The following is a 22,492-nucleotide window of genomic DNA, read 5'->3' as shown; positions in this document are numbered from 1 at the left end:
AAGGGCGGTGAATAGGGGTGGCAATTTTTCGGGCCCAAATTCAGCCGTTTTGACCCTCAAACGGGCTGCAGAAAGTTAAGGGACGTAAAAAAGGATCCCAATCGGATTTTCAGGTTGTTTTTGATGCTTTCTTAACGCCATTAACCTCGATGCACTATTCCGCTGAAAAAAAAATCACAAAATCATGTGGGCCCCACGGCCTTACACTTGGATTGGCCGAAACAAATGATATATGGAAACGCGAGTGATGTACTAACGGGTGCGATCATACCAGCACTAATGCACCGGATCCCATCAGAACTCCGCAGTTAAGCGTGCTTGGGCGAGAGTAGTACTAGGATGGGTGACCTCCCGGGAAGTCCTCGTGTTGCACCCCTTTTTATTATTATTTTTATTTTATTATTCGGCCTAAAACGAGTCTAAACTTGGAAACTTCATAACTTTTGAACCGTGAGGAACTACGTCGCCCATAGCACCATTTCGGAAAGGCCCAGAAACCATAAAGGGCGGTGAATAGGGGTGGCAATTTTTCGGGCCCAAATTCAGCCGTTTTGACCCTCAAACGGGCTGCAGAAAGTTAAGGGACGTAAAAAAGGATCCCAATCGGATTTTCAGGTTGTTTTTGATGCTTTCTTAACGCCATTAACCTCGATGCACTATTCCGCTGAAAAAAAAATCACAAAATCATGTGGGCCCCACGGCCTTACACTTGGATTGGCCGAAACAAATGATATATGGAAACGCGAGTGATGTACTAACGGGTGCGATCATACCAGCACTAATGCACCGGATCCCATCAGAACTCCGCAGTTAAGCGTGCTTGGGCGAGAGTAGTACTAGGATGGGTGACCTCCCGGGAAGTCCTCGTGTTGCACCCCTTTTTATTATTATTTTTATTTTATTATTCGGCCTAAAACGAGTCTAAACTTGGAAACCTCATAACTTTTGAACCGTGAGGAACTACGTCGCCCATAGCACCATTTCGGAAAGGCCCAGAAACCATAAAGGGCGGTGAATAGGGGTGGCAATTTTTCGGGCCCAAATTCAGCCGTTTTGACCCTCAAACGGGCTGCAGAAAGTTAAGGGACGTAAAAAAGGATCCCAATCGGATTTTCAGGTTGTTTTTGATGCTTTCTTAACGCCATTAACCTCGATGCACTATTCCGCTGAAAAAAAAAATCACAAAATCATGTGGGCCCCACGGCCTTACACTTGGATTGGCCGAAACAAATGATATATGGAAACGCGAGTGATGTACTAACGGGTGCGATCATACCAGCACTAATGCACCGGATCCCATCAGAACTCCGCAGTTAAGCGTGCTTGGGCGAGAGTAGTACTAGGATGGGTGACCTCCCGGGAAGTCCTCGTGTTGCACCCCTTTTTATTATTATTTTTATTTTATTATTCGGCCTAAAACGAGTCTAAACTTGGAAACTTCATAACTTTTGAACCGTGAGGAACTACGTCGCCCATAGCACCATTTCGGAAAGGCCCAGAAACCATAAAGGGCGGTGAATAGGGGTGGCAATTTTTCGGGCCCAAATTCAGCCGTTTTGACCCTCAAACGGGCTGCAGAAAGTTAAGGGACGTAAAAAAGGATCCCAATCGGATTTTCAGGTTGTTTTTGATGCTTTCTTAACGCCATTAACCTCGATGCACTATTCCGCTGAAAAAAAAAATCACAAAATCATGTGGGCCCCACGGCCTTACACTTGGATTGGCCGAAACAAATGATATATGGAAACGCGAGTGATGTACTAACGGGTGCGATCATACCAGCACTAATGCACCGGATCCCATCAGAACTCCGCAGTTAAGCGTGCTTGGGCGAGAGTAGTACTAGGATGGGTGACCTCCCGGGAAGTCCTCGTGTTGCACCCCTTTTTATTATTATTTTTATTTTATTATTCGGCCTAAAACGAGTCTAAACTTGGAAACTCATAACTTTTGAACCGTGAGGAACTACGTCGCCCATAGCACCATTTCGGAAAGGCCCAGAAACCATAAAGGGCGGTGAATAGGGGTGGCAATTTTTCGGGCCCAAATTCAGCCGTTTTGACCCTCAAACGGGCTGCAGAAAGTTAAGGGACGTAAAAAAGGATCCCAATCGGATTTTCAGGTTGTTTTTGATGCTTTCTTAACGCCATTAACCTCGATGCACTATTCCGCTGAAAAAAAAAATCACAAAATCATGTGGGCCCCACGGCCTTACACTTGGATTGGCCGAAACAAATGATATATGGAAACGCGAGTGATGTACTAACGGGTGCGATCATACCAGCACTAATGCACCGGATCCCATCAGAACTCCGCAGTTAAGCGTGCTTGGGCGAGAGTAGTACTAGGATGGGTGACCTCCCGGGAAGTCCTCGTGTTGCACCCCTTTTTATTATTATTTTTATTTTATTATTCGGCCTAAAACGAGTCTAAACTTGGAAACTTCATAACTTTTGAACCGTGAGGAACTACGTCGCCCATAGCACCATTTCGGAAAGGCCCAGAAACCATAAAGGGCGGTGAATAGGGGTGGCAATTTTTCGGGCCCAAATTCAGCCGTTTTGACCCTCAAACGGGCTGCAGAAAGTTAAGGGACGTAAAAAAGGATCCCAATCGGATTTTCAGGTTGTTTTTGATGCTTTCTTAACGCCATTAACCTCGATGCACTATTCCGCTGAAAAAAAAAATCACAAAATCATGTGGGCCCCACGGCCTTACACTTGGATTGGCCGAAACAAATGATATATGGAAACGCGAGTGATGTACTAACGGGTGCGATCATACCAGCACTAATGCACCGGATCCCATCAGAACTCCGCAGTTAAGCGTGCTTGGGCGAGAGTAGTACTAGGATGGGTGACCTCCCGGGAAGTCCTCGTGTTGCACCCCTTTTTATTATTATTTTTATTTTATTATTCGGCCTAAAACGAGTCTAAACTTGGAAACTTCATAACTTTTGAACCGTGAGGAACTACGTCGCCCATAGCACCATTTCGGAAAGGCCCAGAAACCATAAAGGGCGGTGAATAGGGGTGGCAATTTTTCGGGCCCAAATTCAGCCGTTTTGACCCTCAAACGGGCTGCAGAAAGTTAAGGGACGTAAAAAAGGATCCCAATCGGATTTTCAGGTTGTTTTTGATGCTTTCTTAACGCCATTAACCTCGATGCACTATTCCGCTGAAAAAAAAATCACAAAATCATGTGGGCCCCACGGCCTTACACTTGGATTGGCCGAAACAAATGATATATGGAAACGCGAGTGATGTACTAACGGGTGCGATCATACCAGCACTAATGCACCGGATCCCATCAGAACTCCGCAGTTAAGCGTGCTTGGGCGAGAGTAGTACTAGGATGGGTGACCTCCCGGGAAGTCCTCGTGTTGCACCCCTTTTTATTATTATTTTTATTTTATTATTCGGCCTAAAACGAGTCTAAACTTGGAAACTTCATAACTTTTGAACCGTGAGGAACTACGTCGCCCATAGCACCATTTCGGAAAGGCCCAGAAACCATAAAGGGCGGTGAATAGGGGTGGCAATTTTTCGGGCCCAAATTCAGCCGTTTTGACCCTCAAACGGGCTGCAGAAAGTTAAGGGACGTAAAAAAGGATCCCAATCGGATTTTCAGGTTGTTTTTGATGCTTTCTTAACGCCATTAACCTCGATGCACTATTCCGCTGAAAAAAAAAATCACAAAATCATGTGGGCCCCACGGCCTTACACTTGGATTGGCCGAAACAAATGATATATGGAAACGCGAGTGATGTACTAACGGGTGCGATCATACCAGCACTAATGCACCGGATCCCATCAGAACTCCGCAGTTAAGCGTGCTTGGGCGAGAGTAGTACTAGGATGGGTGACCTCCCGGGAAGTCCTCGTGTTGCACCCCTTTTTATTATTATTTTTATTTTATTATTCGGCCTAAAACGAGTCTAAACTTGGAAACTTCATAACTTTTGAACCGTGAGGAACTACGTCGCCCATAGCACCATTTCGGAAAGGCCCAGAAACCATAAAGGGCGGTGAATAGGGGTGGCAATTTTTCGGGCCCAAATTCAGCCGTTTTGACCCTCAAACGGGCTGCAGAAAGTTAAGGGACGTAAAAAAGGATCCCAATCGGATTTTCAGGTTGTTTTTGATGCTTTCTTAACGCCATTAACCTCGATGCACTATTCCGCTGAAAAAAAAAATCACAAAATCATGTGGGCCCCACGGCCTTACACTTGGATTGGCCGAAACAAATGATATATGGAAACGCGAGTGATGTACTAACGGGTGCGATCATACCAGCACTAATGCACCGGATCCCATCAGAACTCCGCAGTTAAGCGTGCTTGGGCGAGAGTAGTACTAGGATGGGTGACCTCCCGGGAAGTCCTCGTGTTGCACCCCTTTTTATTATTATTTTTATTTTATTATTCGGCCTAAAACGAGTCTAAACTTGGAAACTTCATAACTTTTGAACCGTGAGGAACTACGTCGCCCATAGCACCATTTCGGAAAGGCCCAGAAACCATAAAGGGCGGTGAATAGGGGTGGCAATTTTTCGGGCCCAAATTCAGCCGTTTTGACCCTCAAACGGGCTGCAGAAAGTTAAGGGACGTAAAAAAGGATCCCAATCGGATTTTCAGGTTGTTTTTGATGCTTTCTTAACGCCATTAACCTCGATGCACTATTCCGCTGAAAAAAAAAATCACAAAATCATGTGGGCCCCACGGCCTTACACTTGGATTGGCCGAAACAAATGATATATGGAAACGCGAGTGATGTACTAACGGGTGCGATCATACCAGCACTAATGCACCGGATCCCATCAGAACTCCGCAGTAAGCGTGCTTGGGCGAGAGTAGTACTAGGATGGGTGACCTCCCGGGAAGTCCTCGTGTTGCACCCCTTTTTATTATTATTTTTATTTTATTATTCGGCCTAAAACGAGTCTAAACTTGGAAACTTCATAACTTTTGAACCGTGAGGAACTACGTCGCCCATAGCACCATTTCGGAAAGGCCCAGAAACCATAAAGGGCGGTGAATAGGGGTGGCAATTTTTCGGGCCCAAATTCAGCCGTTTTGACCCTCAAACGGGCTGCAGAAAGTTAAGGGACGTAAAAAAGGATCCCAATCGGATTTTCAGGTTGTTTTTGATGCTTTCTTAACGCCATTAACCTCGATGCACTATTCCGCTGAAAAAAAAAATCACAAAATCATGTGGGCCCCACGGCCTTACACTTGGATTGGCCGAAACAAATGATATATGGAAACGCGAGTGATGTACTAACGGGTGCGATCATACCAGCACTAATGCACCGGATCCCATCAGAACTCCGCAGTTAAGCGTGCTTGGGCGAGAGTAGTACTAGGATGGGTGACCTCCCGGGAAGTCCTCGTGTTGCACCCCTTTTTATTATTATTTTTATTTTATTATTCGGCCTAAAACGAGTCTAAACTTGGAAACTTCATAACTTTTGAACCGTGAGGAACTACGTCGCCCATAGCACCATTTCGGAAAGGCCCAGAAACCATAAAGGGCGGTGAATAGGGGTGGCAATTTTTCGGGCCCAAATTCAGCCGTTTTGACCCTCAAACGGGCTGCAGAAAGTTAAGGGACGTAAAAAAGGATCCCAATCGGATTTTCAGGTTGTTTTTGATGCTTTCTTAACGCCATTAACCTCGATGCACTATTCCGCTGAAAAAAAAAATCACAAAATCATGTGGGCCCCACGGCCTTACACTTGGATTGGCCGAAACAAATGATATATGGAAACGCGAGTGATGTACTAACGGGTGCGATCATACCAGCACTAATGCACCGGATCCCATCAGAACTCCGCAGTTAAGCGTGCTTGGGCGAGAGTAGTACTAGGATGGGTGACCTCCCGGGAAGTCCTCGTGTTGCACCCCTTTTTATTATTATTTTTATTTTATTATTCGGCCTAAAACGAGTCTAAACTTGGAAACTTCATAACTTTTGAACCGTGAGGAACTACGTCGCCCATAGCACCATTTCGGAAAGGCCCAGAAACCATAAAGGGCGGTGAATAGGGGTGGCAATTTTTCGGGCCCAAATTCAGCCGTTTTGACCCTCAAACGGGCTGCAGAAAGTTAAGGGACGTAAAAAAGGATCCCAATCGGATTTTCAGGTTGTTTTTGATGCTTTCTTAACGCCATTAACCTCGATGCACTATTCCGCTGAAAAAAAAAATCACAAAATCATGTGGGCCCCACGGCCTTACACTTGGATTGGCCGAAACAAATGATATATGGAAACGCGAGTGATGTACTAACGGGTGCGATCATACCAGCACTAATGCACCGGATCCCATCAGAACTCCGCAGTTAAGCGTGCTTGGGCGAGAGTAGTACTAGGATGGGTGACCTCCCGGGAAGTCCTCGTGTTGCACCCCTTTTTATTATTATTTTTATTTTATTATTCGGCCTAAAACGAGTCTAAACTTGGAAACTTCATAACTTTTGAACCGTGAGGAACTACGTCGCCCATAGCACCATTTCGGAAAGGCCCAGAAACCATAAAGGGCGGTGAATAGGGGTGGCAATTTTTCGGGCCCAAATTCAGCCGTTTTGACCCTCAAACGGGCTGCAGAAAGTTAAGGGACGTAAAAAAGGATCCCAATCGGATTTTCAGGTTGTTTTTGATGCTTTCTTAACGCCATTAACCTCGATGCACTATTCCGCTGAAAAAAAAATCACAAAATCATGTGGGCCCCACGGCCTTACACTTGGATTGGCCGAAACAAATGATATATGGAAACGCGAGTGATGTACTAACGGGTGCGATCATACCAGCACTAATGCACCGGATCCCATCAGAACTCCGCAGTTAAGCGTGCTTGGGCGAGAGTAGTACTAGGATGGGTGACCTCCCGGGAAGTCCTCGTGTTGCACCCCTTTTTATTATTATTTTTATTTTATTATTCGGCCTAAAACGAGTCTAAACTTGGAAACTTCATAACTTTTGAACCGTGAGGAACTACGTCGCCCATAGCACCATTTCGGAAAGGCCCAGAAACCATAAAGGGCGGTGAATAGGGGTGGCAATTTTTCGGGCCCAAATTCAGCCGTTTTGACCCTCAAACGGGCTGCAGAAAGTTAAGGGACGTAAAAAAGGATCCCAATCGGATTTTCAGGTTGTTTTTGATGCTTTCTTAACGCCATTAACCTCGATGCACTATTCCGCTGAAAAAAAAAATCACAAAATCATGTGGGCCCCACGGCCTTACACTTGGATTGGCCGAAACAAATGATATATGGAAACGCGAGTGATGTACTAACGGGTGCGATCATACCAGCACTAATGCACCGGATCCCATCAGAACTCCGCAGTTAAGCGTGCTTGGGCGAGAGTAGTACTAGGATGGGTGACCTCCCGGGAAGTCCTCGTGTTGCACCCCTTTTTATTATTATTTTTATTTTATTATTCGGCCTAAAACGAGTCTAAACTTGGAAACTTCATAACTTTTGAACCGTGAGGAACTACGTCGCCCATAGCACCATTTCGGAAAGGCCCAGAAACCATAAAGGGCGGTGAATAGGGGTGGCAATTTTTCGGGCCCAAATTCAGCCGTTTTGACCCTCAAACGGGCTGCAGAAAGTTAAGGGACGTAAAAAAGGATCCCAATCGGATTTTCAGGTTGTTTTTGATGCTTTCTTAACGCCATTAACCTCGATGCACTATTCCGCTGAAAAAAAAAATCACAAAATCATGTGGGCCCCACGGCCTTACACTTGGATTGGCCGAAACAAATGATATATGGAAACGCGAGTGATGTACTAACGGGTGCGATCATACCAGCACTAATGCACCGGATCCCATCAGAACTCCGCAGTTAAGCGTGCTTGGGCGAGAGTAGTACTAGGATGGGTGACCTCCCGGGAAGTCCTCGTGTTGCACCCCTTTTTATTATTATTTTTATTTTATTATTCGGCCTAAAACGAGTCTAAACTTGGAAACTTCATAACTTTTGAACCGTGAGGAACTACGTCGCCCATAGCACCATTTCGGAAAGGCCCAGAAACCATAAAGGGCGGTGAATAGGGGTGGCAATTTTTCGGGCCCAAATTCAGCCGTTTTGACCCTCAAACGGGCTGCAGAAAGTTAAGGGACGTAAAAAAGGATCCCAATCGGATTTTCAGGTTGTTTTTGATGCTTTCTTAACGCCATTAACCTCGATGCACTATTCCGCTGAAAAAAAAAATCACAAAATCATGTGGGCCCCACGGCCTTACACTTGGATTGGCCGAAACAAATGATATATGGAAACGCGAGTGATGTACTAACGGGTGCGATCATACCAGCACTAATGCACCGGATCCCATCAGAACTCCGCAGTTAAGCGTGCTTGGGCGAGAGTAGTACTAGGATGGGTGACCTCCCGGGAAGTCCTCGTGTTGCACCCCTTTTTATTATTATTTTTATTTTATTATTCGGCCTAAAACGAGTCTAAACTTGGAAACTTCATAACTTTTGAACCGTGAGGAACTACGTCGCCCATAGCACCATTTCGGAAAGGCCCAGAAACCATAAAGGGCGGTGAATAGGGGTGGCAATTTTTCGGGCCCAAATTCAGCCGTTTTGACCCTCAAACGGGCTGCAGAAAGTTAAGGGACGTAAAAAAGGATCCCAATCGGATTTTCAGGTTGTTTTTGATGCTTTCTTAACGCCATTAACCTCGATGCACTATTCCGCTGAAAAAAAAAATCACAAAATCATGTGGGCCCCACGGCCTTACACTTGGATTGGCCGAAACAAATGATATATGGAAACGCGAGTGATGTACTAACGGGTGCGATCATACCAGCACTAATGCACCGGATCCCATCAGAACTCCGCAGTTAAGCGTGCTTGGGCGAGAGTAGTACTAGGATGGGTGACCTCCCGGGAAGTCCTCGTGTTGCACCCCTTTTTATTATTATTTTTATTTTATTATTCGGCCTAAAACGAGTCTAAACTTGGAAACTTCATAACTTTTGAACCGTGAGGAACTACGTCGCCCATAGCACCATTTCGGAAAGGCCCAGAAACCATAAAGGGCGGTGAATAGGGGTGGCAATTTTTCGGGCCCAAATTCAGCCGTTTTGACCCTCAAACGGGCTGCAGAAAGTTAAGGGACGTAAAAAAGGATCCCAATCGGATTTTCAGGTTGTTTTTGATGCTTTCTTAACGCCATTAACCTCGATGCACTATTCCGCTGAAAAAAAAATCACAAAATCATGTGGGCCCCACGGCCTTACACTTGGATTGGCCGAAACAAATGATATATGGAAACGCGAGTGATGTACTAACGGGTGCGATCATACCAGCACTAATGCACCGGATCCCATCAGAACTCCGCAGTTAAGCGTGCTTGGGCGAGAGTAGTACTAGGATGGGTGACCTCCCGGGAAGTCCTCGTGTTGCACCCCTTTTTATTATTATTTTTATTTTATTATTCGGCCTAAAACGAGTCTAAACTTGGAAACTTCATAACTTTTGAACCGTGAGGAACTACGTCGCCCATAGCACCATTTCGGAAAGGCCCAGAAACCATAAAGGGCGGTGAATAGGGGTGGCAATTTTTCGGGCCCAAATTCAGCCGTTTTGACCCTCAAACGGGCTGCAGAAAGTTAAGGGACGTAAAAAAGGATCCCAATCGGATTTTCAGGTTGTTTTTGATGCTTTCTTAACGCCATTAACCTCGATGCACTATTCCGCTGAAAAAAAAAATCACAAAATCATGTGGGCCCCACGGCCTTACACTTGGATTGGCCGAAACAAATGATATATGGAAACGCGAGTGATGTACTAACGGGTGCGATCATACCAGCACTAATGCACCGGATCCCATCAGAACTCCGCAGTTAAGCGTGCTTGGGCGAGAGTAGTACTAGGATGGGTGACCTCCCGGGAAGTCCTCGTGTTGCACCCCTTTTTATTATTATTTTTATTTTATTATTCGGCCTAAAACGAGTCTAAACTTGGAAACTTCATAACTTTTGAACCGTGAGGAACTACGTCGCCCATAGCACCATTTCGGAAAGGCCCAGAAACCATAAAGGGCGGTGAATAGGGGTGGCAATTTTTCGGGCCCAAATTCAGCCGTTTTGACCCTCAAACGGGCTGCAGAAAGTTAAGGGACGTAAAAAAGGATCCCAATCGGATTTTCAGGTTGTTTTTGATGCTTTCTTAACGCCATTAACCTCGATGCACTATTCCGCTGAAAAAAAAAATCACAAAATCATGTGGGCCCCACGGCCTTACACTTGGATTGGCCGAAACAAATGATATATGGAAACGCGAGTGATGTACTAACGGGTGCGATCATACCAGCACTAATGCACCGGATCCCATCAGAACTCCGCAGTTAAGCGTGCTTGGGCGAGAGTAGTACTAGGATGGGTGACCTCCCGGGAAGTCCTCGTGTTGCACCCCTTTTTATTATTATTTTTATTTTATTATTCGGCCTAAAACGAGTCTAAACTTGGAAACTTCATAACTTTTGAACCGTGAGGAACTACGTCGCCCATAGCACCATTTCGGAAAGGCCCAGAAACCATAAAGGGCGGTGAATAGGGGTGGCAATTTTTCGGGCCCAAATTCAGCCGTTTTGACCCTCAAACGGGCTGCAGAAAGTTAAGGGACGTAAAAAAGGATCCCAATCGGATTTTCAGGTTGTTTTTGATGCTTTCTTAACGCCATTAACCTCGATGCACTATTCCGCTGAAAAAAAAATCACAAAATCATGTGGGCCCCACGGCCTTACACTTGGATTGGCCGAAACAAATGATATATGGAAACGCGAGTGATGTACTAACGGGTGCGATCATACCAGCACTAATGCACCGGATCCCATCAGAACTCCGCAGTTAAGCGTGCTTGGGCGAGAGTAGTACTAGGATGGGTGACCTCCCGGGAAGTCCTCGTGTTGCACCCCTTTTTATTATTATTTTTATTTTATTATTCGGCCTAAAACGAGTCTAAACTTGGAAACTTCATAACTTTTGAACCGTGAGGAACTACGTCGCCCATAGCACCATTTCGGAAAGGCCCAGAAACCATAAAGGGCGGTGAATAGGGGTGGCAATTTTTCGGGCCCAAATTCAGCCGTTTTGACCCTCAAACGGGCTGCAGAAAGTTAAGGGACGTAAAAAAGGATCCCAATCGGATTTTCAGGTTGTTTTTGATGCTTTCTTAACGCCATTAACCTCGATGCACTATTCCGCTGAAAAAAAAAATCACAAAATCATGTGGGCCCCACGGCCTTACACTTGGATTGGCCGAAACAAATGATATATGGAAACGCGAGTGATGTACTAACGGGTGCGATCATACCAGCACTAATGCACCGGATCCCATCAGAACTCCGCAGTTAAGCGTGCTTGGGCGAGAGTAGTACTAGGATGGGTGACCTCCCGGGAAGTCCTCGTGTTGCACCCCTTTTTATTATTATTTTTATTTTATTATTCGGCCTAAAACGAGTCTAAACTTGGAAACTTCATAACTTTTGAACCGTGAGGAACTACGTCGCCCATAGCACCATTTCGGAAAGGCCCAGAAACCATAAAGGGCGGTGAATAGGGGTGGCAATTTTTCGGGCCCAAATTCAGCCGTTTTGACCCTCAAACGGGCTGCAGAAAGTTAAGGGACGTAAAAAAGGATCCCAATCGGATTTTCAGGTTGTTTTTGATGCTTTCTTAACGCCATTAACCTCGATGCACTATTCCGCTGAAAAAAAAAATCACAAAATCATGTGGGCCCCACGGCCTTACACTTGGATTGGCCGAAACAAATGATATATGGAAACGCGAGTGATGTACTAACGGGTGCGATCATACCAGCACTAATGCACCGGATCCCATCAGAACTCCGCAGTTAAGCGTGCTTGGGCGAGAGTAGTACTAGGATGGGTGACCTCCCGGGAAGTCCTCGTGTTGCACCCCTTTTTATTATTATTTTTATTTTATTATTCGGCCTAAAACGAGTCTAAACTTGGAAACTTCATAACTTTTGAACCGTGAGGAACTACGTCGCCCATAGCACCATTTCGGAAAGGCCCAGAAACCATAAAGGGCGGTGAATAGGGGTGGCAATTTTTCGGGCCCAAATTCAGCCGTTTTGACCCTCAAACGGGCTGCAGAAAGTTAAGGGACGTAAAAAAGGATCCCAATCGGATTTTCAGGTTGTTTTTGATGCTTTCTTAACGCCATTAACCTCGATGCACTATTCCGCTGAAAAAAAAGTCAGAAAATCATGTGGGCCCCACGGCCTTACACTTGGATTGGCCGAAACAAATGATATATGGAAACGCGAGTGATGTACTAACGGGTGCGATCATACCAGCACTAATGCACCGGATCCCATCAGAACTCCGCAGTTAAGCGTGCTTGGGCGAGAGTAGTACTAGGATGGGTGACCTCCCGGGAAGTCCTCGTGTTGCACCCCTTTTTATTATTATTTTTATTTTATTATTCGGCCTAAAACGAGTCTAAACTTGGAAACTTCATAACTTTTGAACCGTGAGGAACTACGTCGCCCATAGCACCATTTCGGAAAGGCCCAGAAACCATAAAGGGCGGTGAATAGGGGTGGCAATTTTTCGGGCCCAAATTCAGCCGTTTTGACCCTCAAACGGGCTGCAGAAAGTTAAGGGACGTAAAAAAGGATCCCAATCGGATTTTCAGGTTGTTTTTGATGCTTTCTTAACGCCATTAACCTCGATGCACTATTCCGCTGAAAAAAAAATCAGAAAATCATGTGGGCCCCACGGCCTTACACTTGGATTGGCCGAAACAAATGATATATGGAAACGCGAGTGATGTACTAACGGGTGCGATCATACCAGCACTAATGCACCGGATCCCATCAGAACTCCGCAGTTAAGCGTGCTTGGGCGAGAGTAGTACTAGGATGGGTGACCTCCCGGGAAGTCCTCGTGTTGCACCCCTTTTTATTATTATTTTTATTTTATTTTTCGGCCTAAAACGAGTCTAAACTTGGAAACTTCATAACTTTTGAACCGTGAGGAACTACGTCGCCCATAGCACCATTTCGGAAAGGCCCAGAAACCATAAAGGGCGGTGAATAGGGGTGGCAATTTTTCGGGCCCAAATTCAGCCGTTTTGACCCTCAAACGGGCTGCAGAAAGTTAAGGGACGTAAAAAAGGATCCCAATCGGATTTTCAGGTTGTTTTTGATGCTTTCTTAACGCCATTAACCTCGATGCACTATTCCGCTGAAAAAAAAAATCAGAAAATCATGTGGGCCCCACGGCCTTACACTTGGATTGGCCGAAACAAATGATATATGGAAACGCGAGTGATGTACTAACGGGTGCGATCATACCAGCACTAATGCACCGGATCCCATCAGAACTCCGCAGTTAAGCGTGCTTGGGCGAGAGTAGTACTAGGATGGGTGACCTCCCGGGAAGTCCTCGTGTTGCACCCCTTTTTATTATTATTTTTATTTTATTATTCGGCCTAAAACGAGTCTAAACTTGGAAACTTCATAACTTTTGAACCGTGAGGAACTACGTCGCCCATAGCACCATTTCGGAAAGGCCCAGAAACCATAAAGGGCGGTGAATAGGGGTGGCAATTTTTCGGGCCCAAATTCAGCCGTTTTGACCCTCAAACGGGCTGCAGAAAGTTAAGGGACGTAAAAAAGGATCCCAATCGGATTTTCAGGTTGTTTTTGATGCTTTCTTAACGCCATTAACCTCGATGCACTATTCCGCTGAAAAAAAAAAGAAAATCATGTGGGCCCCACGGCCTTACACTTGGATTGGCCGAAACAAATGATATATGGAAACGCGAGTGATGTACTAACGGGTGCGATCATACCAGCACTAATGCACCGGATCCCATCAGAACTCCGCAGTTAAGCGTGCTTGGGCGAGAGTAGTACTAGGATGGGTGACCTCCCGGGAAGTCCTCGTGTTGCACCCCTTTTTATTATTATTTTTATTTTATTATTCGGCCTAAAACGAGTCTAAACTTGGAAACTTCATAACTTTTGAACCGTGAGGAACTACGTCGCCCATAGCACCATTTCGGAAAGGCCCAGAAACCATAAAGGGCGGTGAATAGGGGTGGCAATTTTTCGGGCCCAAATTCAGCCGTTTTGACCCTCAAACGGGCTGCAGAAAGTTAAGGGACGTAAAAAAGGATCCCAATCGGATTTTCAGGTTGTTTTTGATGCTTTCTTAACGCCATTAACCTCGATGCACTATTCCGCTGAAAAAAAAATCAGAAAATCATGTGGGCCCCACGGCCTTACACTTGGATTGGCCGAAACAAATGATATATGGAAACGCGAGTGATGTACTAACGGGTGCGATCATACCAGCACTAATGCACCGGATCCCATCAGAACTCCGCAGTTAAGCGTGCTTGGGCGAGAGTAGTACTAGGATGGGTGACCTCCCGGGAAGTCCTCGTGTTGCACCCCTTTTTATTATTATTTTTATTTTATTATTCGGCCTAAAACGAGTCTAAACTTGGAAACTCATAACTTTTGAACCGTAAGGAACTACGTCGCCCATAGCACCATTTCGGAAAGGCCCAGAAACCATAAAGGGCGGTGAATAGGGGTGGCAATTTTTCGGGCCCAAATTCAGCCGTTTTGACCCTCAAACGGGCTGCAGAAAGTTAAGGGACGTAAAAAAGGATCCCAATCGGATTTTCAGGTTGTTTTTGATGCTTTCTTAACGCCATTAACCTCGATGCACTATTCCGCTGAAAAAAAAAATCACAAAATCATGTGGGCCCCACGGCCTTACACTTGGATTGGCCGAAACAAATGATATATGGAAACGCGAGTGATGTACTAACGGGTGCGATCATACCAGCACTAATGCACCGGATCCCATCAGAACTCCGCAGTTAAGCGTGCTTGGGCGAGAGTAGTACTAGGATGGGTGACCTCCCGGGAAGTCCTCGTGTTGCACCCCTTTATTATTATTTTTATTTTATTATTCGGCCTAAAACGAGTCTAAACTTGGAAACTTCATAACTTTTGAACCGTGAGGAACTACGTCGCCCATAGCACCATTTCGGAAAGGCCCAGAAACCATAAAGGGCGGTGAATAGGGGTGGCAATTTTTCGGGCCCAAATTCAGCCGTTTTGACCCTCAAACGGGCTGCAGAAAGTTAAGGGACGTAAAAAAGGATCCCAATCGGATTTTCAGGTTGTTTTTGATGCTTTCTTAACGCCATTAACCTCGATGCACTATTCCGCTGAAAAAAAAAATCACAAAATCATGTGGGCCCCACGGCCTTACACTTGGATTGGCCGAAACAAATGATATATGGAAACGCGAGTGATGTACTAACGGGTGCGATCATACCAGCACTAATGCACCGGATCCCATCAGAACTCCGCAGTTAAGCGTGCTTGGGCGAGAGTAGTACTAGGATGGGTGACCTCCCGGGAAGTCCTCGTGTTGCACCCCTTTTTATTATTATTTTTATTTTATTATTCGGCCTAAAACGAGTCTAAACTTGGAAACTTCATAACTTTTGAACCGTGAGGAACTACGTCGCCCATAGCACCATTTCGGAAAGGCCCAGAAACCATAAAGGGCGGTGAATAGGGGTGGCAATTTTTCGGGCCCAAATTCAGCCGTTTTGACCCTCAAACGGGCTGCAGAAAGTTAAGGGACGTAAAAAAGGATCCCAATCGGATTTTCAGGTTGTTTTTGATGCTTTCTTAACGCCATTAACCTCGATGCACTATTCCGCTGAAAAAAAAAATCAAAATCATGTGGGCCCCACGGCCTTACACTTGGATTGGCCGAAACAAATGATATATGGAAACGCGAGTGATGTACTAACGGGTGCGATCATACCAGCACTAATGCACCGGATCCCATCAGAACTCCGCAGTTAAGCGTGCTTGGGCGAGAGTAGTACTAGGATGGGTGACCTCCCGGGAAGTCCTCGTGTTGCACCCCTTTTTATTATTATTTTTATTTTATTATTCGGCCTAAAACGAGTCTAAACTTGGAAACTTCATAACTTTTGAACCGTGAGGAACTACGTCGCCCATAGCACCATTTCGGAAAGGCCCAGAAACCATAAAGGGCGGTGAATAGGGGTGGCAATTTTTCGGGCCCAAATTCAGCCGTTTTGACCCTCAAACGGGCTGCAGAAAGTTAAGGGACGTAAAAAAGGATCCCAATCGGATTTTCAGGTTGTTTTTGATGCTTTCTTAACGCCATTAACCTCGATGCACTATTCCGCTGAAAAAAAAATCACAAAATCATGTGGGCCCCACGGCCTTACACTTGGATTGGCCGAAACAAATGATATATGGAAACGCGAGTGATGTACTAACGGGTGCGATCATACCAGCACTAATGCACCGGATCCCATCAGAACTCCGCAGTTAAGCGTGCTTGGGCGAGAGTAGTACTAGGATGGGTGACCTCCCGGGAAGTCCTCGTGTTGCACCCCTTTTTATTATTTTTTATTTTATTATTCGGCCTAAAACGAGTCTAAACTTGGAAACTTCATAACTTTTGAACCGTGAGGAACTACGTCGCCCATAGCACCATTTCGGAAAGGCCCAGAAACCATAAAGGGCGGTGAATAGGGGTGGCAATTTTTCGGGCCCAAATTCAGCCGTTTTGACCCTCAAACGGGCTGCAGAAAGTTAAGGGACGTAAAAAAGGATCCCAATCGGATTTTCAGGTTGTTTTTGATGCTTTCTTAACGCCATTAACCTCGATGCACTATTCCGCTGAAAAAAAAAATCACAAAATCATGTGGGCCCCACGGCCTTACACTTGGATTGGCCGAAACAAATGATATATGGAAACGCGAGTGATGTACTAACGGGTGCGATCATACCAGCACTAATGCACCGGATCCCATCAGAACTCCGCAGTTAAGCGTGCTTGGGCGAGAGTAGTACTAGGATGGGTGACCTCCCGGGAAGTCCTCGTGTTGCACCCCTTTTTATTATTATTTTTATTTTATTATTCGGCCTAAAACGAGTCTAAACTTGGAAACTTCATAACTTTTGAACCGTGAGGAACTACGTCGCCCATAGCACCATTTCGGAAAGGCCCAGAAACCATAAAGGGCGGTGAATAGGGGTGGCAATTTTTCGGGCCCAAATTCAGCCGTTTTGACCCTCAAACGGGCTGCAGAAAGTTAAGGGACGTAAAAAAGGATCCCAATCGGATTTTCAGGTTGTTTTTGATGCTTTCTTAACGCCATTAACCTCGATGCACTATTCCGCTGAAAAAAAAAATCACAAAATCATGTGGGCCCCACGGCCTTACACTTGGATTGGCCGAAACAAATGATATATGGAAACGCGAGTGATGTACTAACGGGTGCGATCATACCAGCACTAATGCACCGGATCCCATCAGAACTCCGCAGTTAAGCGTGCTTGGGCGAGAGTAGTACTAGGATGGGTGACCTCCCGGGAAGTCCTCGTGTTGCACCCCTTTTTATTATTATTTTTTATTTTATTATTCGGCCTAAAACGAGTCTAAACTTGGAAACTTCATAACTTTTGAACCGTGAGGAACTACGTCGCCCATAGCACCATTTCGGAAAGGCCCAGAAACCATAAAGGGCGGTGAATAGGGGTGGCAATTTTTCGGGCCCAAATTCAGCCGTTTTGACCCTCAAACGGGCTGCAGAAAGTTAAGGGACGTAAAAAAGGATCCCAATCGGATTTTCAGGTTGTTTTTGATGCTTTCTTAACGCCATTAACCTCGATGCACTATTCCGCTGAAAAAAAAATCAGAAAATCATGTGGGCCCCACGGCCTTACACTTGGATTGGCCGAAACAAATGATATATGGAAACGCGAGTGATGTACTAACGGGTGCGATCATACCAGCACTAATGCACCGGATCCCATCAGAACTCCGCAGTTAAGCGTGCTTGGGCGAGAGTAGTAGTAGTAGATGATGGGTGACCTCCCGGGAAGTCCTCGTGTTGCACCCCTTTTTATTATTATTTTTATTTTATTATTCGGCCTAAAACGAGTCTAAACTTGGAAACCTCATAACTTTTGAACCGTGAGGAACTACGTCGCCCATAGCACCATTTCGGAAAGGCCCAGAAACCATAAAGGGCGGTGAATAGGGGTGGCAATTTTTCGGGCCCAAATTCAGCCGTTTTGACCCTCAAACGGGCTGCAGAAAGTTAAGGGACGTAAAAAAGGATCCCAATCGGATTTTCAGGTTGTTTTTGATGCTTTCTTAACGCCATTAACCTCGATGCACTATTCCGCTGAAAAAAAAAATCAGAAAATCATGTGGGCCCCACGGCCTTACACTTGGATTGGCCGAAACAAATGATATATGGAAACGCGAGTGATGTACTAACGGGTGCGATCATACCAGCACTAATGCACCGGATCCCATCAGAACTCCGCAGTTAAGCGTGCTTGGGCGAGAGAGTAGTACTAGGATGGGTGACCTCCCGGGAAGTCCTCGTGTTGCACCCCTTTTTATTATTATTTTTATTTTATTATTCGGCCTAAAACGAGTCTAAACTTGGAAACTTCATAACTTTTGAACCGTGAGGAACTACGTCGCCCATAGCACCATTTCGGAAAGGCCCAGAAACCATAAAGGGCGGTGAATAGGGGTGGCAATTTTTCGGGCCCAAATTCAGCCGTTTTGACCCTCAAACGGGCTGCAGAAAGTTAAGGGACGTAAAAAAGGATCCCAATCGGATTTTCAGGTTGTTTTTGATGCTTTCTTAACGCCATTAACCTCGATGCACTATTCCGCTGAAAAAAAAAATAACAAAATCATGTGGGCCCCACGGCCTTACACTTGGATTGGCCGAAACAAATGATATATGGAAACGCGAGTGATGTACTAACGGGTGCGATCATACCAGCACTAATGCACCGGATCCCATCAGAACTCCGCAGTTAAGCGTGCTTGGGCGAGAGTAGTACTAGGATGGGTGACCTCCCGGGAAGTCCTCGTGTTGCACCCCTTTTTATTATTATTTTTATTTTATTATTCGGCCTAAAACGAGTCTAAACTTGGAAACTCATAACTTTTGAACCGTGAGGAACTACGTCGCCCATAGCACCATTTCGGAAAGGCCCAGAAACCATAAAGGGCGGTGAATAGGGGTGGCAATTTTTCGGGCCCAAATTCAGCCGTTTTGACCCTCAAACGGGCTGCAGAAAGTTAAGGGACGTAAAAAAGGATCCCAATCGGATTTTCAGGTTGTTTTTGATGCTTTCTTAACGCCATTAACCTCGATGCACTATTCCGCTGAAAAAAAAATCAGAAAATCATGTGGGCCCCACGGCCTTACACTTGGATTGGCCGAAACAAATGATATATGGAAACGCGAGTGATGTACTAACGGGTGCGATCATACCAGCACTAATGCACCGGATCCCATCAGAACTCCGCAGTTAAGCGTGCTTGGGCGAGAGTAGTACTAGGATGGGTGACCTCCCGGGAAGTCCTCGTGTTGCACCCCTTTTTATTATTATTTTTATTATTATTCGGCCTAAAACGAGTCTAAACTTGGAAACCTCATAACTTTTGAACCGTGAGGAACTACGTCGCCCATAGCACCATTTCGGAAAGGCCCAGAAACCATAAAGGGCGGTGAATAGGGGTGGCAATTTTTCGGGCCCAAATTCAGCCGTTTTGACCCTCAAACGGGCTGCAGAAAGTTAAGGGACGTAAAAAAGGATCCCAATCGGATTTTCAGGTTGTTTTTGATGCTTTCTTAACGCCATTAACCTCGATGCACTATTCCGCTGAAAAAAAAAATCAGAAAATCATGTGGGCCCCACGGCCTTACACTTGGATTGGCCGAAACAAATGATATATGGAAACGCGAGTGATGTACTAACGGGTGCGATCATACCAGCACTAATGCACCGGATCCCATCAGAACTCCGCAGTTAAGCGTGCTTGGGCGAGAGTAGTACTAGGATGGGTGACCTCCCGGGAAGTCCTCGTGTTGCACCCCTTTTTATTATTTTTATTTTATTTTCGGCCTAAAACGAGTCTAAACTTGGAAACCTCATAACTTTTGAACCGTGAGGAACTACGTCGCCCATAGCACCATTTCGGAAAGGCCCAGAAACCATAAAGGGCGGTGAATAGGGGTGGCAATTTTTCGGGCCCAAATTCAGCCGTTTTGACCCTCAAACGGGCTGCAGAAAGTTAAGGGACGTAAAAAAGGATCCCAATCGGATTTTCAGGTTGTTTTTGATGCTTTCTTAACGCCATTAACCTCGATGCACTATTCCGCTGAAAAAAAAAATCAGAAAATCATGTGGCCCCACGGCCTTACACTTGGATTGGCCGAAACAAATGATATATGGAAACGCGAGTGATGTACTAACGGGTGCGATCATACCAGCACTAATGCACCGGATCCCATCAGAACTCCGCAGTTAAGCGTGCTTGGGCGAGAGTAGTACTAGGATGGGTGACCTCCCGGGAAGTCCTCGTGTTGCACCCCTTTTTATTATTATTTTTATTTTATTTTTCGGCCTAAAACGAGTCTAAACTTGGAAACTTCATAACTTTTGAACCGTGAGGAACTACGTCGCCCATAGCACCATTTCGGAAAGGCCCAGAAACCATAAAGGGCGGTGAATAGGGGTGGCAATTTTTCGGGCCCAAATTCAGCCGTTTTGACCCTCAAACGGGCTGCAGAAAGTTAAGGGACGTAAAAAAGGATCCCAATCGGATTTTCAGGTTGTTTTTGATGCTTTCTTAACGCCATTAACCTCGATGCACTATTCCGCTGAAAAAAAAAATCAGAAAATCATGTGGGCCCCACGGCCTTACACTTGGATTGGCCGAAACAAATGATATATGGAAACGCGAGTGATGTACTAACGGGTGCGATCATACCAGCACTAATGCACCGGATCCCATCAGAACTCCGCAGTTAAGCGTGCTTGGGCGAGAGTAGTACTAGGATGGGTGACCTCCCGGGAAGTCCTCGTGTTGCACCCCTTTTTATTATTATTTTTATTTTATTATTCGGCCTAAAACGAGTCTAAACTTGGAAACTCATAACTTTTGAACCGTGAGGAACTACGTCGCCCATAGCACCATTTCGGAAAGGCCCAGAAACCATAAAGGGCGGTGAATAGGGGTGGCAATTTTTCGGGCCCAAATTCAGCCGTTTTGACCCTCAAACGGGCTGCAGAAAGTTAAGGGACGTAAAAAAGGATCCCAATCGGATTTTCAGGTTGTTTTTGATGCTTTCTTAACGCCATTAACCTCGATGCACTATTCCGCTGAAAAAAAAAATCACAAAATCATGTGGGCCCCACGGCCTTACACTTGGATTGGCCGAAACAAATGATATATGGAAACGCGAGTGATGTACTAACGGGTGCGATCATACCAGCACTAATGCACCGGATCCCATCAGAACTCCGCAGTAAGCGTGCTTGGGCGAGAGTAGTACTAGGATGGGTGACCTCCCGGGAAGTCCTCGTGTTGCACCCCTTTTTATTATTATTTTATTTTATTATTCGGCCTAAAACGAGTCTAAACTTGGAAACTTCATAACTTTTGAACCGTGAGGAACTACGTCGCCCATAGCACCATTTCGGAAAGGCCCAGAAACCATAAAGGGCGGTGAATAGGGGTGGCAATTTTTCGGGCCCAAATTCAGCCGTTTTGACCCTCAAACGGGCTGCAGAAAGTTAAGGGACGTAAAAAAGGATCCCAATCGGATTTTCAGGTTGTTTTTGATGCTTTCTTAACGCCATTAACCTCGATGCACTATTCCGCTGAAAAAAAAATAAAATGTGGGCCCCACGGCCTTACACTTGGATTGGCCGAAACAAATGATATATGGAAACGCGAGTGATGTACTAACGGGTGCGATCATACCAGCACTAATGCACCGGATCCCATCAGAACTCCGCAGTTAAGCGTGCTTGGGCGAGAGTAGTACTAGGATGGGTGACCTCCCGGGAAGTCCTCGTGTTGCACCCTTTTTATTATTATTTTTATTTTATTATTCGGCCTAAAACGAGTCTAAACTTGGAAACTTCATAACTTTTGAACCGTGAGGAACTACGTCGCCCATAGCACCATTTCGGAAAGGCCCAGAAACCATAAAGGGCGGTGAATAGGGGTGGCAATTTTTCGGGCCCAAATTCAGCCGTTTTGACCCTCAAACGGGCTGCAGAAAGTTAAGGGACGTAAAAAAGGATCCCAATCGGATTTTCAGGTTGTTTTTGATGCTTTCTTAACGCCATTAACCTCGATGCACTATTCCGCTGAAAAAAAAATCAAAATCATGTGGGCCCCACGGCCTTACACTTGGATTGGCCGAAACAAATGATATATGGAAACGCGAGTGATGTACTAACGGGTGCGATCATACCAGCACTAATGCACCGGATCCCATCAGAACTCCGCAGTTAAGCGTGCTTGGGCGAGAGTAGTACTAGGATGGGTGACCTCCCGGGAAGTCCTCGTGTTGCACCCCTTTTTATTATTATTTTTATTT

The 22,492-nt window shown here is 45.6% G+C and overlaps 45 non-coding genes across 45 annotated transcripts; all 45 read left to right on the top strand.

The window, feature by feature from the left end:
• The first annotated feature begins 257 nt into the window (after nucleotides 1–257).
• LOC125606029 lies at nucleotides 258–376 on the top strand. The gene has a single exon (XR_007337446.1). It is a non-coding gene; the product is annotated as a 5S ribosomal RNA (ribosomal RNA).
• Nucleotides 377–759: 383 nt separating this feature from the next.
• Nucleotides 760–878, top strand: LOC125606028. Its single transcript, XR_007337445.1, has one exon. It is a non-coding gene; the product is annotated as a 5S ribosomal RNA (ribosomal RNA).
• Nucleotides 879–1,262: 384 nt separating this feature from the next.
• Nucleotides 1,263–1,381, top strand: LOC125606027. Its single transcript, XR_007337444.1, has one exon. It is a non-coding gene; the product is annotated as a 5S ribosomal RNA (ribosomal RNA).
• A 384-nt stretch (nucleotides 1,382–1,765) lies between these two features.
• Nucleotides 1,766–1,884, top strand: LOC125606026. Its single transcript, XR_007337443.1, has one exon. It is a non-coding gene; the product is annotated as a 5S ribosomal RNA (ribosomal RNA).
• Nucleotides 1,885–2,267: 383 nt separating this feature from the next.
• LOC125606025 lies at nucleotides 2,268–2,386 on the top strand. The gene has a single exon (XR_007337442.1). It is a non-coding gene; the product is annotated as a 5S ribosomal RNA (ribosomal RNA).
• A 384-nt stretch (nucleotides 2,387–2,770) lies between these two features.
• LOC125606135 lies at nucleotides 2,771–2,889 on the top strand. The gene has a single exon (XR_007337552.1). It is a non-coding gene; the product is annotated as a 5S ribosomal RNA (ribosomal RNA).
• A 383-nt stretch (nucleotides 2,890–3,272) lies between these two features.
• On the top strand, nucleotides 3,273–3,391 carry LOC125606134. Its single transcript, XR_007337551.1, has one exon. It is a non-coding gene; the product is annotated as a 5S ribosomal RNA (ribosomal RNA).
• A 384-nt stretch (nucleotides 3,392–3,775) lies between these two features.
• LOC125606133 lies at nucleotides 3,776–3,894 on the top strand. Its single transcript, XR_007337550.1, has one exon. It is a non-coding gene; the product is annotated as a 5S ribosomal RNA (ribosomal RNA).
• A 384-nt stretch (nucleotides 3,895–4,278) lies between these two features.
• LOC125606132 lies at nucleotides 4,279–4,397 on the top strand. Its single transcript, XR_007337549.1, has one exon. It is a non-coding gene; the product is annotated as a 5S ribosomal RNA (ribosomal RNA).
• Nucleotides 4,398–4,781: 384 nt separating this feature from the next.
• On the top strand, nucleotides 4,782–4,899 carry LOC125606087. The gene has a single exon (XR_007337505.1). It is a non-coding gene; the product is annotated as a 5S ribosomal RNA (ribosomal RNA).
• A 384-nt stretch (nucleotides 4,900–5,283) lies between these two features.
• LOC125606131 lies at nucleotides 5,284–5,402 on the top strand. The gene has a single exon (XR_007337548.1). It is a non-coding gene; the product is annotated as a 5S ribosomal RNA (ribosomal RNA).
• A 384-nt stretch (nucleotides 5,403–5,786) lies between these two features.
• Nucleotides 5,787–5,905, top strand: LOC125606129. Its single transcript, XR_007337546.1, has one exon. It is a non-coding gene; the product is annotated as a 5S ribosomal RNA (ribosomal RNA).
• A 384-nt stretch (nucleotides 5,906–6,289) lies between these two features.
• On the top strand, nucleotides 6,290–6,408 carry LOC125606128. The gene has a single exon (XR_007337545.1). It is a non-coding gene; the product is annotated as a 5S ribosomal RNA (ribosomal RNA).
• Nucleotides 6,409–6,791: 383 nt separating this feature from the next.
• LOC125606127 lies at nucleotides 6,792–6,910 on the top strand. The gene has a single exon (XR_007337544.1). It is a non-coding gene; the product is annotated as a 5S ribosomal RNA (ribosomal RNA).
• Nucleotides 6,911–7,294: 384 nt separating this feature from the next.
• Nucleotides 7,295–7,413, top strand: LOC125606126. The gene has a single exon (XR_007337543.1). It is a non-coding gene; the product is annotated as a 5S ribosomal RNA (ribosomal RNA).
• Nucleotides 7,414–7,797: 384 nt separating this feature from the next.
• LOC125606125 lies at nucleotides 7,798–7,916 on the top strand. The gene has a single exon (XR_007337542.1). It is a non-coding gene; the product is annotated as a 5S ribosomal RNA (ribosomal RNA).
• A 384-nt stretch (nucleotides 7,917–8,300) lies between these two features.
• LOC125606124 lies at nucleotides 8,301–8,419 on the top strand. The gene has a single exon (XR_007337541.1). It is a non-coding gene; the product is annotated as a 5S ribosomal RNA (ribosomal RNA).
• Nucleotides 8,420–8,803: 384 nt separating this feature from the next.
• Nucleotides 8,804–8,922, top strand: LOC125606123. Its single transcript, XR_007337540.1, has one exon. It is a non-coding gene; the product is annotated as a 5S ribosomal RNA (ribosomal RNA).
• A 383-nt stretch (nucleotides 8,923–9,305) lies between these two features.
• On the top strand, nucleotides 9,306–9,424 carry LOC125606122. Its single transcript, XR_007337539.1, has one exon. It is a non-coding gene; the product is annotated as a 5S ribosomal RNA (ribosomal RNA).
• Nucleotides 9,425–9,808: 384 nt separating this feature from the next.
• On the top strand, nucleotides 9,809–9,927 carry LOC125606121. Its single transcript, XR_007337538.1, has one exon. It is a non-coding gene; the product is annotated as a 5S ribosomal RNA (ribosomal RNA).
• A 384-nt stretch (nucleotides 9,928–10,311) lies between these two features.
• LOC125606120 lies at nucleotides 10,312–10,430 on the top strand. Its single transcript, XR_007337537.1, has one exon. It is a non-coding gene; the product is annotated as a 5S ribosomal RNA (ribosomal RNA).
• Nucleotides 10,431–10,813: 383 nt separating this feature from the next.
• Nucleotides 10,814–10,932, top strand: LOC125606118. The gene has a single exon (XR_007337535.1). It is a non-coding gene; the product is annotated as a 5S ribosomal RNA (ribosomal RNA).
• A 384-nt stretch (nucleotides 10,933–11,316) lies between these two features.
• On the top strand, nucleotides 11,317–11,435 carry LOC125606117. The gene has a single exon (XR_007337534.1). It is a non-coding gene; the product is annotated as a 5S ribosomal RNA (ribosomal RNA).
• Nucleotides 11,436–11,819: 384 nt separating this feature from the next.
• Nucleotides 11,820–11,938, top strand: LOC125606116. Its single transcript, XR_007337533.1, has one exon. It is a non-coding gene; the product is annotated as a 5S ribosomal RNA (ribosomal RNA).
• A 383-nt stretch (nucleotides 11,939–12,321) lies between these two features.
• LOC125606115 lies at nucleotides 12,322–12,440 on the top strand. The gene has a single exon (XR_007337532.1). It is a non-coding gene; the product is annotated as a 5S ribosomal RNA (ribosomal RNA).
• A 383-nt stretch (nucleotides 12,441–12,823) lies between these two features.
• Nucleotides 12,824–12,942, top strand: LOC125606114. The gene has a single exon (XR_007337531.1). It is a non-coding gene; the product is annotated as a 5S ribosomal RNA (ribosomal RNA).
• Nucleotides 12,943–13,326: 384 nt separating this feature from the next.
• On the top strand, nucleotides 13,327–13,445 carry LOC125606113. Its single transcript, XR_007337530.1, has one exon. It is a non-coding gene; the product is annotated as a 5S ribosomal RNA (ribosomal RNA).
• Nucleotides 13,446–13,826: 381 nt separating this feature from the next.
• Nucleotides 13,827–13,945, top strand: LOC125606112. The gene has a single exon (XR_007337529.1). It is a non-coding gene; the product is annotated as a 5S ribosomal RNA (ribosomal RNA).
• Nucleotides 13,946–14,328: 383 nt separating this feature from the next.
• Nucleotides 14,329–14,447, top strand: LOC125606111. The gene has a single exon (XR_007337528.1). It is a non-coding gene; the product is annotated as a 5S ribosomal RNA (ribosomal RNA).
• Nucleotides 14,448–14,830: 383 nt separating this feature from the next.
• Nucleotides 14,831–14,949, top strand: LOC125606110. The gene has a single exon (XR_007337527.1). It is a non-coding gene; the product is annotated as a 5S ribosomal RNA (ribosomal RNA).
• A 382-nt stretch (nucleotides 14,950–15,331) lies between these two features.
• LOC125606109 lies at nucleotides 15,332–15,450 on the top strand. The gene has a single exon (XR_007337526.1). It is a non-coding gene; the product is annotated as a 5S ribosomal RNA (ribosomal RNA).
• A 382-nt stretch (nucleotides 15,451–15,832) lies between these two features.
• Nucleotides 15,833–15,951, top strand: LOC125606107. Its single transcript, XR_007337524.1, has one exon. It is a non-coding gene; the product is annotated as a 5S ribosomal RNA (ribosomal RNA).
• A 383-nt stretch (nucleotides 15,952–16,334) lies between these two features.
• LOC125606106 lies at nucleotides 16,335–16,453 on the top strand. The gene has a single exon (XR_007337523.1). It is a non-coding gene; the product is annotated as a 5S ribosomal RNA (ribosomal RNA).
• Nucleotides 16,454–16,835: 382 nt separating this feature from the next.
• On the top strand, nucleotides 16,836–16,954 carry LOC125606105. Its single transcript, XR_007337522.1, has one exon. It is a non-coding gene; the product is annotated as a 5S ribosomal RNA (ribosomal RNA).
• A 384-nt stretch (nucleotides 16,955–17,338) lies between these two features.
• Nucleotides 17,339–17,457, top strand: LOC125606104. Its single transcript, XR_007337521.1, has one exon. It is a non-coding gene; the product is annotated as a 5S ribosomal RNA (ribosomal RNA).
• A 384-nt stretch (nucleotides 17,458–17,841) lies between these two features.
• LOC125606090 lies at nucleotides 17,842–17,965 on the top strand. The gene has a single exon (XR_007337508.1). It is a non-coding gene; the product is annotated as a 5S ribosomal RNA (ribosomal RNA).
• Nucleotides 17,966–18,349: 384 nt separating this feature from the next.
• Nucleotides 18,350–18,470, top strand: LOC125606078. Its single transcript, XR_007337496.1, has one exon. It is a non-coding gene; the product is annotated as a 5S ribosomal RNA (ribosomal RNA).
• Nucleotides 18,471–18,854: 384 nt separating this feature from the next.
• Nucleotides 18,855–18,973, top strand: LOC125606103. The gene has a single exon (XR_007337520.1). It is a non-coding gene; the product is annotated as a 5S ribosomal RNA (ribosomal RNA).
• Nucleotides 18,974–19,355: 382 nt separating this feature from the next.
• LOC125606102 lies at nucleotides 19,356–19,474 on the top strand. The gene has a single exon (XR_007337519.1). It is a non-coding gene; the product is annotated as a 5S ribosomal RNA (ribosomal RNA).
• Nucleotides 19,475–19,856: 382 nt separating this feature from the next.
• Nucleotides 19,857–19,975, top strand: LOC125606101. Its single transcript, XR_007337518.1, has one exon. It is a non-coding gene; the product is annotated as a 5S ribosomal RNA (ribosomal RNA).
• Nucleotides 19,976–20,354: 379 nt separating this feature from the next.
• On the top strand, nucleotides 20,355–20,473 carry LOC125606100. The gene has a single exon (XR_007337517.1). It is a non-coding gene; the product is annotated as a 5S ribosomal RNA (ribosomal RNA).
• Nucleotides 20,474–20,857: 384 nt separating this feature from the next.
• LOC125606099 lies at nucleotides 20,858–20,976 on the top strand. The gene has a single exon (XR_007337516.1). It is a non-coding gene; the product is annotated as a 5S ribosomal RNA (ribosomal RNA).
• Nucleotides 20,977–21,359: 383 nt separating this feature from the next.
• On the top strand, nucleotides 21,360–21,477 carry LOC125606086. The gene has a single exon (XR_007337504.1). It is a non-coding gene; the product is annotated as a 5S ribosomal RNA (ribosomal RNA).
• A 376-nt stretch (nucleotides 21,478–21,853) lies between these two features.
• Nucleotides 21,854–21,972, top strand: LOC125606046. Its single transcript, XR_007337463.1, has one exon. It is a non-coding gene; the product is annotated as a 5S ribosomal RNA (ribosomal RNA).
• Nucleotides 21,973–22,352: 380 nt separating this feature from the next.
• LOC125606098 lies at nucleotides 22,353–22,471 on the top strand. Its single transcript, XR_007337515.1, has one exon. It is a non-coding gene; the product is annotated as a 5S ribosomal RNA (ribosomal RNA).
• Nucleotides 22,472–22,492: the final 21 nt, after the last annotated feature.

The sequence above is a fragment of the Brassica napus genome, unplaced genomic scaffold (assembly GCF_020379485.1).
Source record: "Brassica napus cultivar Da-Ae unplaced genomic scaffold, Da-Ae ScsIHWf_82;HRSCAF=148, whole genome shotgun sequence".
In the NCBI taxonomy this organism is placed as follows: domain Eukaryota; kingdom Viridiplantae; phylum Streptophyta; class Magnoliopsida; order Brassicales; family Brassicaceae; genus Brassica; species Brassica napus.
This window is presented reverse-complemented; position numbering and strand designations above follow the sequence as displayed.